Source organism: Akebia trifoliata, chromosome 9 (assembly GCF_017979445.1).
Source record: "Akebia trifoliata isolate Shusen 1 chromosome 9, ASM1797944v1, whole genome shotgun sequence".
NCBI lineage: Eukaryota > Viridiplantae > Streptophyta > Magnoliopsida > Ranunculales > Lardizabalaceae > Akebia > Akebia trifoliata.
Window position 1 is genome coordinate 7,535,801 of NC_141383.1, and position 9,611 is coordinate 7,545,411.

Here is a 9,611-nt window from a genome sequence, read left to right on the forward strand (position 1 = left end):
ACCGTCTTCCGTCGCAGAAAGGAGAAATGACGACGACATCGAGATCTTCAAAATCACCGGATCAGATTCAAAAATCAACCACTTCGAAATTTGATCCATCTCAATTTTCGTGTTAATCACCTCGATTTCCACGCACGTGTTTCAATTCCGTCGCATAGAGATAGTAATGACCTCTAAATTTTTATTAGTAATCGTAGATTGTGAAAATTGCATTTAGAATTTTATTAAAAATTTGTGGTAAGTTTCCAAAAATATAGACTTTAATCGGTTATTTCAAATTCACCCCAGAACTTGCATATTTGATATGTTTAATTATATATTTTTTTACAAATTATACGTAGGTAGGATATTTCAGCAGCCTATTTCTGTCAGTTGGGTCCTGTGCACCACTCAGACCTCGTTTTGATCTAAGTGTTGTATTTTTTCAATATTATTGATGAAAATGAATTTCATAATTAGAAAAAAAAATGATTTAATATTCAATGAACTCAAATTAAGTTGATGAATATCAGAAAGTGAATATTTTGTTTGAAATATTGAAAATGGTAAAAATCATAAAAAGGAAAAAAAAGGGTATAAAACGGTAAAATGTCAGAGTCACACCCCGAAGGGTGATGTCTGCATTTTACATTGTTGTGTTGTGTGTAGGTTGGTGAACAGATATTTAGGGATAATTTTACTGGTTGCATGTTTATTTACTTTCTTTTAGCGCGAGGCGCTATTTACGTTTCCATTCTGTTATTTATTTTAGGCCGACTGGCCACACTTGCATGATAGGAAATTGGATATCCATTATCAACTTTGTACAGTTAATTTCTCTTTTGTTTTCAAATGAAAATAATATATATATATATATAATATATATATATATATATATATGTAGTTATTTTTGTGAACTATTAAAGAGTTTGTAAATACCTGAAGGGATAGTGCGTCATATCATCAGAAGTGGTGTACTATCCTAGGATGTACGATAGGGACCACCAAGCTCATACGTAGTATGGAACGCGTATGAGAGTGGAGTCACAACTGGAATTCGAATTTATTCCTCTCTATCTTTACTAGTAAACTTGTAATGTAAAGGTGGTCGTATATGAATAGTTTGTATATTTGGGAATCACATGTACGCCTAATAGGCATAGACGAAGATGATTAGTTAGTGATCACTAACAATCTATAGTAATCAACGTTCTGACACATCGAAAAGAGACCCATTGCTTATGATCACGTCAAACGGCCAACCTGAGCCAGATAAATGGTCAATCAAACATGGTAAGTGTAGCGACCGGCCACAAAGCCAGGAACTAAAAGCCAAAGAAGAATTGTAACATTATGTCCCGACTGGGAGAAATACAGTCTTGAATCCCAACTCTCTAATTCCAATACTCCACCATTGTATATTATGTTTCTGTTGTCTTATTTTGATATATAAAATGAAATGCATGTTTAATGTATCCATTTGATCAGTTAGATTTGTATAAGAGAATGTTCTAGTGAGTAATGATGATTGATGTAATTTGAGTTTTAAAATGTTTAGTTGCTCATCCCTGACTATATGTACTAGTTAATTGTAGTTTCTTCTGTAAAATTTTGCATATTTTAAAATGATTCAATATGTTTATTCATTCATTTTAGGAGAGGTTATTGGCAAAAATTGTTTGATTTCCTACTGGGTAACCACTATTACTCACCCTTTCTTTCTCCATTTTTTTAGTTTTAGATCCGAAGCTTGGCGAGACAGGTAGAAAGCACGAGTGACAATCATCTGGTGGGTCAAATAGACAGTCAGAGTTCATCACTTGGTGAGTATTGGGGTTATAGCTCCTAGTGGTGTTGATTGTCCAAAAGTAATAGATTTTGTTCTAAGCGTTAGAACTTTTGTTAGAGTGAGAAATATTTGTATAATCCTGATTTCGGTTATTCTTCCGTATTCTGATCTTTCGTATGTTATTAGATGTATATAGGCTTCCGCTAGTATTATATTTGGTATGTATATATGCAGGATTGTATGTTGTTTATTAGGTGCAGGTTGAATCGCCTTGGAATGCTAACATAAACAGAGGAAACCATGCCGAAATTTTGAGGTGCCACCTAATACCTCGATATCTAACATGGGGATTTGTGTTAGCATTTGACAGGGTGCCACAATGTATTTCCTTTACAAGTAACAAATTTAAAAAGAAATGACACATATTAAACTCAAATATTTAGTTTATATGAAATTTGAAGAATTCTATATCATATATGTTAATTTTAAAATATAGGATTTCCTTGAATCATGTATAATACAAAAATAATTGACAAAATAAATCGGTTCCAAGTACCCACGGGTACCCATTGGACAAAACCTAATGGTTCCGGTTCCTATCGGTTTGGTTCCATATTAGACCCGATTCTAATCGGTTCCAATAAAAAGGGAACTAGAACTAGCATTTTCGGTTTCGATTTCGGTTTCGGGAAAATGGGTACCTGTAGACACCCCATTTTTGCACTCGCCTGATTAATCAACTCGTCAATCTGATTGCAATGATTCCCAATGATGGATGTGTATTCTATTGCTTTATTTTGTTACCAGATGTGTTTCAGAAATCCGGATGAGGTATCTCGAATTGACAAAATCTTAGAAACCACGCTACGCTAGGAAAATACAACCCCAGAAACATAGAAATCATCATCTTGCAGACCAAAAAGAAACTTCACGATAAAAATCACTAAAAAATTACCAAATTATCAAAATACCCCTAACTTCAAAACAACCCTAGAGCCTACGTTACGCTTAGGAAAACTCTCTCGAACACATAAAATAACAAATCAGAACCAAATAAATCATTTCACCAATTTTAACAGAATTTGATAAAATTACGAAAATGCCCCTCATAAAGTTCACAATCATTTCACATAAAAATTTTCATAAATGACACAAACCAACATTCTCATTGAATTCCTTATGAAAAACCGATTCTAAAACATCCTAGAACATTAAAAACCGACTTGAAACGTGAAAAGTCCTCTCCGGGGGCAAAACGATAATTTCACAATTTTCATAATTAAAAAATTCGAAATTAATAAATAAAATATTAAATAATTAAAGTGAAACATTGATGAAATTAATTTAAAAATTTGAACCTAAAAAATCGATCAATCGGACTTTCGGGTAAAATTGTTGAGGGTTCGTGGGATATTTCTTTAAGGACCCCTCCATTTGGGGGTCCAAACAATTAAAGAAATAATGGAAGGGGGTTCTCCAAAATTTAAAGTCAATCAAGCAAGACTGTAGTCAAAGTATTAAAGTCAATCAAGTGAGACTAAAGTCAAAATTAAAGTCAATTAAGCAAGACTGAAGTCAAAATATTAAAAGTCAATCAATTAAGACTAAAGTCAAAACATTAAAAGTCAATCAAATAAGACCAAAAGTCATAATAGAATTCTAATTAAATAATAACTCTATCTAATAGAATTCTAACTTAAAAACAATTCTACCTAAAACAATTCTAATTAAAACACAATTCTACCTAAAACAATTTTAACTAAAACACAACTCTAATTAAAAGATCTCTAATTAAACACTAACTCTATCCAAATCAACCTTAAAAAAATTCTATAAATAGAGGTGCTCACACCCTATTTTCGTATCAAATCATAAACCCTAAGAGAAGTAGGTCTAGAAGCTCCCCTAGCCCCCCATAAACCCTAGTTTTGGAGCCCCAACTCCTTACCTAACATCCCTCCTTCAATTTTAGTCTGGAAAACACTTAAAATCCCTCCAAAAACACTCCTAAATCCGCAACAAACTTGAAGAGTTCAGATCCAAAAACAAGGAGATACCTTGATCTAGGAGATCCGAAGTCAAATCCGGAGACAGAACGAAGCAAGAGAGTACAGTACAAGGAGCTCTTTTTGTCAGATCTGAGGGAACAAAATCCTTGCTATCGGAAAGGTATGTAATTTTTTTATTTTTATCTAGGTTTTTAGCAATGTGATATATTTGGGAAGTTAGTAGAGACCGGCTTTGGCCGGGCGGGGTTGGTGCCTAACACCTTCCAACCCCGTAACATGATCCCCGAATTCAGATTTTTTGTGGTAGATTAGTTCTTTTTATCCATGTTAGAGTCAGTTTGGTTCCTAAACCACAATAACTAGGTGGCGACTCCCAAACCTCAAGAGTCAAAAGCGGATCCGCGCACTTCGCGGATCGAGGGCGCTTTCAGTACCCATTGGCACCCCTAAACATGTGGTAGTCTTGAGGAAATAATGTCTCAAGGCCTTGGATCAAGATCCAAAATCCCGAGAGTTCAAACTCCATGGGGTAATTTATCCAAGTGTCCAAACCAACATAAAGGAAGAAAGGTCAATCATTGCCTTTAACCGAGTTCCGAGGACCTATAACTCAAATTCAAGAATATCCAATCCCTTAAAGTAAGGAGTTTGTGGAAGATATTTTCCAATGCAACATGTGTCACACCGAGAAAAACCACAAAAAAATTTGATCATTTAACTACACAAGAGAGGAAGTTGATTAATTCGAATCCTTGAGAATCCGAGATTTGACCATAAGAAAGGATACTGAAAAAATTTCCTAATTTAAAGAAACAACTAAAATAGAAAGAGCGAAAAAGGAACAAAGATGATCGATGAAAATCTTAAGGTTCCGCCTTTATAAATAGGAAGACAGAGACATAAAAAGGGTTAATTTTTTCGACTCTCTAAAATACTCAATAGTATTTTATTTTTCTGACCAAGATTTTGACTTGGGCTTCATAAAGGTTGTGTGTTGCAGGCCAACCTAGGAGCTCGAGATATAAACGATTTGAAACGAAAGTTAAAGGTCTAGAGGTATTGCAAGTTTTTTGCATCTACAATTTGGCACCGTTCGTGGAAATCATTACAAAGAGAAAAATGACCAACATGGTGAGGACAACATGTGAAGAACTTAGAGAGCCGACGAATCCCTTGCCAATGGACCCACCACCAGCATTGCAAGACCAAATATTGACGTTACACCATTTGTTAACGAAGATAAAGGCAAAAATACGTCAGGGAAAACGAAGGGAAAACGAAAGGATGAGATCATGGCAATAAGAAGGGAAAACGAAGAACTCAGACAAAGGTTGGGTAAGGGGACTGAAATAGGGGGAAATCTGGTAGGGAAAGGCGGACAAGGACCTCCACCCCTTACAATAGAACAAATCGAAGGTAAGCCTACTGTAAACTCGAAAGATATCAAAACACAACAAGGAAGCTTCGAAGCTTGGAATCCTATAAAGAGAGGTGAGGTCGAAGAAATGCTGCAGAGGAGATACAAGGAAGAGATCCGGGACAATGAGTTCGAAATGTAATTCGGGAACTCAAGAAGAAGCCATTTTTACCAACAATAATGGGATCCAACCTACCGAAGGCATTCCATTCCCCAAAGTTCAAGGCATATGACGGAACAAAAGACCCTATGGATCATGTCCTCCACTACAAGAGTCAAATGATGTTATACTAAAACGATGATTTGTTACTTTGCAAAGTCTTTCCAATAACTCTAAGGCATGAAGCTATGTCTTGGTTTCATAGGCTGCCTACAGGATCGATAACGAGCTTGAAGAAGCCTTCGTCGGGCAGTTTGTGCACCTACGAAAAAGGAAAGTTGGAGTAAACAAACTCTTCCATCTATTACAGGAAGTTAGAGAGAGTATCCAATATTTCATGACTCGTTTCAGGATGAAGACACTAGCTGTGGAAAATTTAGACGAGGCGACTACATGTGCAGCTTATGTAGCAACAATCATCCTAGGAACTCGATTACATGAATCATTGATCAAGTCTGACCTGTCACGACTTGAAGATCTTTACACCAAGGTAGAGAAACATATCCTAGTAGAGGAATCATTGAAAAGTAGAGGGCAAGTAGCACAGACTGTCGTTGTTAATGCGGTGGACCTCGAAGCCCCCAAAGTATCGGGTGGATCGAGGAATACAGATGGTAGGAAACTACATCGAGAACTGAAAGTGTGATCGAGGTAGAAATGATGACTGGTGTACATGCCTCTTAATGAGAAGATGTCTGAGATATTGAGGCATATTTGAAATGACCCGAGTTTCGTGCAATCGCCTTGAGATTACCGAGGGAAACTGAGGAAGTCGTATTGCAAATATCAGAGAGTAGAAAATCATCTGACCAAAAATTGTTATAGGTTATGACATATCATCTAGAACATGATTGAAGATGGGAAACTTAGAAGGTATGTAACGATAACTACCAAGGAGAGACGAAAAGATAGAAGAATTGAAAAGTGGATGCCACCTCCTCAACCATAGGGAAGAAAGGTACCATAAGCCTGAAGAGTGAATGATAGTGCACACGATCACCAATAGGTATGACTCAAATAAGCAAACTAGACGAATGGCTAGGGCAATGATAAAAAAAGATACGTCACAAGGTCGATTTTAACGAGGTATACCTGGAGGTAAGTGAGGCACGAGGATTAGAGTTTGTCTCAGGAGAACAAATAATAATATTTGCTGAAGACGACCTCTGAGGTATAGCTACACCCCATCAAGATGCCCTAGTAATAGCATTGCTAGTTGGGAATGTAGACCTCCGAAGAATCTTGGTCGACGTAGGAAGCGTAGTGGACATCTTTTTCTTAGGAGCAACAAAGAAGATGGGTGTGTCAGAAAGTCTTGAACCAAATCAGTCAACCATGTTCGGATTCTATGGAGCTCCAACTATTTTAGTCAGGGATAGGCCCTAAGTTGTTATGACAAAGTTCGTTATAATCGATCCGGATTCGGCATACAATGCCATACTCGGAAAGAGATGGATACACCAGATGAAAGCAATCCCTTCAACTTACTACCAAGTAATATGATTCCCAAGTAAAGAAGGGATAATGAAAATCTGAGGATATCAAGAAATGTCACAACAATTCTTTACAATAGTACTCAAAGTCGGGAAGCATAATGAAATTGAGTCATAGAAGAAAAAGAAAGAACCATCCAACGAAATCAAGTAATTATAGCCATTACAGAAAGAATTGTTGAAAGAACGGGTAGCCTCAATTGAAGAGGTGGAACAGATGGACCTCGAAACCAACGGACAACAAATGACTAATGTTGGGACATCACTACTAAAGGAAGAATGGGATAAATTGGTACAGCTCCTAAAAGCCAACAAAGATATTTTTGCATGTTCCTTTGAAAACATCATGGATAGATCCTCTTGTTGCATATCACCAATTTAACGTAGACGAAACAGCCAGACCTGTTTGATAGAAATAAGGAAATTGTCTTTACACTTAAGGCAAGGGGTAAACGAGAAAATCAACAAACTATTAAAGGTAGGATTCATCAGAAAAGTCGAATATCCTGAATAGATAGCTAACGTAGTGTTTGTGCCAAAGTAGGATAGAAGGATCAGAGTATGTATTGACTTTACCAACCTAAACAAAGTCTGTTCAAAAGATAGCTTTCATTTACCGAGGATAGACAGATTGGTCAATTCAACCTCTGGGCATGAAAGGATGTCGATATTTGAGGTATAACTAAATCCCTTTGGCTCTAGAAGATCAAGAGAAAACGTCGTTTACAATAAAGCAGGGGGTTGTTTTACTACAAAGCGATGTCCTTTGGGCTAAAGAACGTCAGAGAAACCTATCAGAAGCTGATCACCAAAATGTTAGAAGACATGATCGGGAGAACGGTAGAAGTTTACATCGACGATATTCTTGTAAAAAAAATGGGTAAAAAATCACTTAAGGGACCTCGAGGAAACGTTTATACGATTGAGAGAATATCTAATGAAATTAAACCCTAATAAGTACACTTTCGAAGTATCATCTAGGAAATTCCTCGGGTATATAGTTACGAAAAGAGGAATCGAGGCCAACCCCGATCAAATACGCTTTTTGATCAAGATGCCGAGTTTGAAAATCTCAAACAGGTGCAGACCTTAACTGAGAAGATAACAGGCCTAAACAGGTTCATCTCAAGAGTTTCAAATGGATACCGACAACTATTCAGTTTATTGAAGAAAGAAACAGGGTTCGAATGGAACTAGGAATGCAAGACAACCCTACATAACTTGAAGAAATACTTGGGGCAGCTGCCCATACTCAGTATTTTAGAAGAATGGGATGAAATGAGGTATTAGTCCTCAAAATCCTTGAGATACGCAACAATGAAAGGCTATGATACACTTGAAAAATGAGGTAATAATGAGCAAGGCGACGTATTAATGGGTACTTGAAATGATGAAAATAGTACGAATATGCGTGCACCATTAACTACTAGCGAGGTGACACGTGTGTACAGTGCATAAATGCATCGCAATACAAAATAGTTGGCAACGTGTCTTACGAAAAAGTTATTCAGAGTGTCCCCTTGGAAGTTCGAACGATTGGACTTCAAATTTAATGTCATAAGTGGGAGGCTACCAACCAACCGTCCAACAGAAAGTTTCCATGTATTTAACATTAATTAGGTTGTCTCGGGGCCTTAGATCAAGATCTAAAACCCTGAGAGTCTGAACTCTATGGGGTAATTTATCAAAGTGCCCAAACTAGCATAAAAGAAGAAAGGTCGATCATTGCCTTCAACCGAGTTCTTAGGACCTATAACTCAAATTCTAGAATATCCAATCCCTTAAAGTAAGGAGTTTGTGGAGGATATTTTCCAGCGCAACACGTGTCACACATAGAAAAACCACCAAAAGATTTGATCATTTAACTACACAAGAGAAGAAGTCAATTAATTTGAATCCCTAAGAATCTAGGATTCAACCATAATAATAGATACTGAGGAAAATTCCTAATTTAAAGGAACGACTAAAATAGAAAGAGAAAAAAATGAGGAAAGAGGATCAAGGAAGATCCTAAGGTTCCACATCTATAAATAGGAAAACAGAGACACAAAAAGGGGTAATTTTTTTCAACTCTCTAAAACATTCAATACTATTTTATTTCTCTAACCAAGATCCTGACTTGGGCGGGCGTCAAAGAGGTTGTGTTGTAGGCACACCTAGGAGCACGAGATGTGAACGATTTGAAATTAAATTTAGAGGTCTCAAGATATTGTTAAGTTTTTGCATTTATGTTCATAGGCGTTTTGCACATACAGTAGCACGAATTCTCATGACACCAGCTAAGACCTATGGAGGCTTATGTGGCACCTTACTTTGTCACTAACAGACCTCAAAGTGCTAAGTTGGCATCTACGTCACAACATGCCATCACCACATCGGCGCAACATCAAAATGGCACCCATATTGATAGCAATGACTCAGCTTGCGTATGATGTCTATGGCCCCATAACCAAATTATTGTAGGACCTAAACTAATCCAGGAGGAACATTATAAGGCCAAGGATTGGTGGGCCCTTTGATAGAGATCCAAGGATGGATTGAGGTTGGGCAACCTCGAAGAAGCCCTGACCTCGTACTAATGATTCAGGAGTATCAACTTAGTTGACAACCATGTCAGTTAGAACCCAACACTTTACTTGACTTTTCTATTAACATAAGATAGATAACAAATAGAAAGAGTAAAACTAAGACAGTGACTTATCTTTGCTATCCACCTACTACCTCAGATAACACCATTTGTCTTAGACAAAGGGAAGGGAGAGAG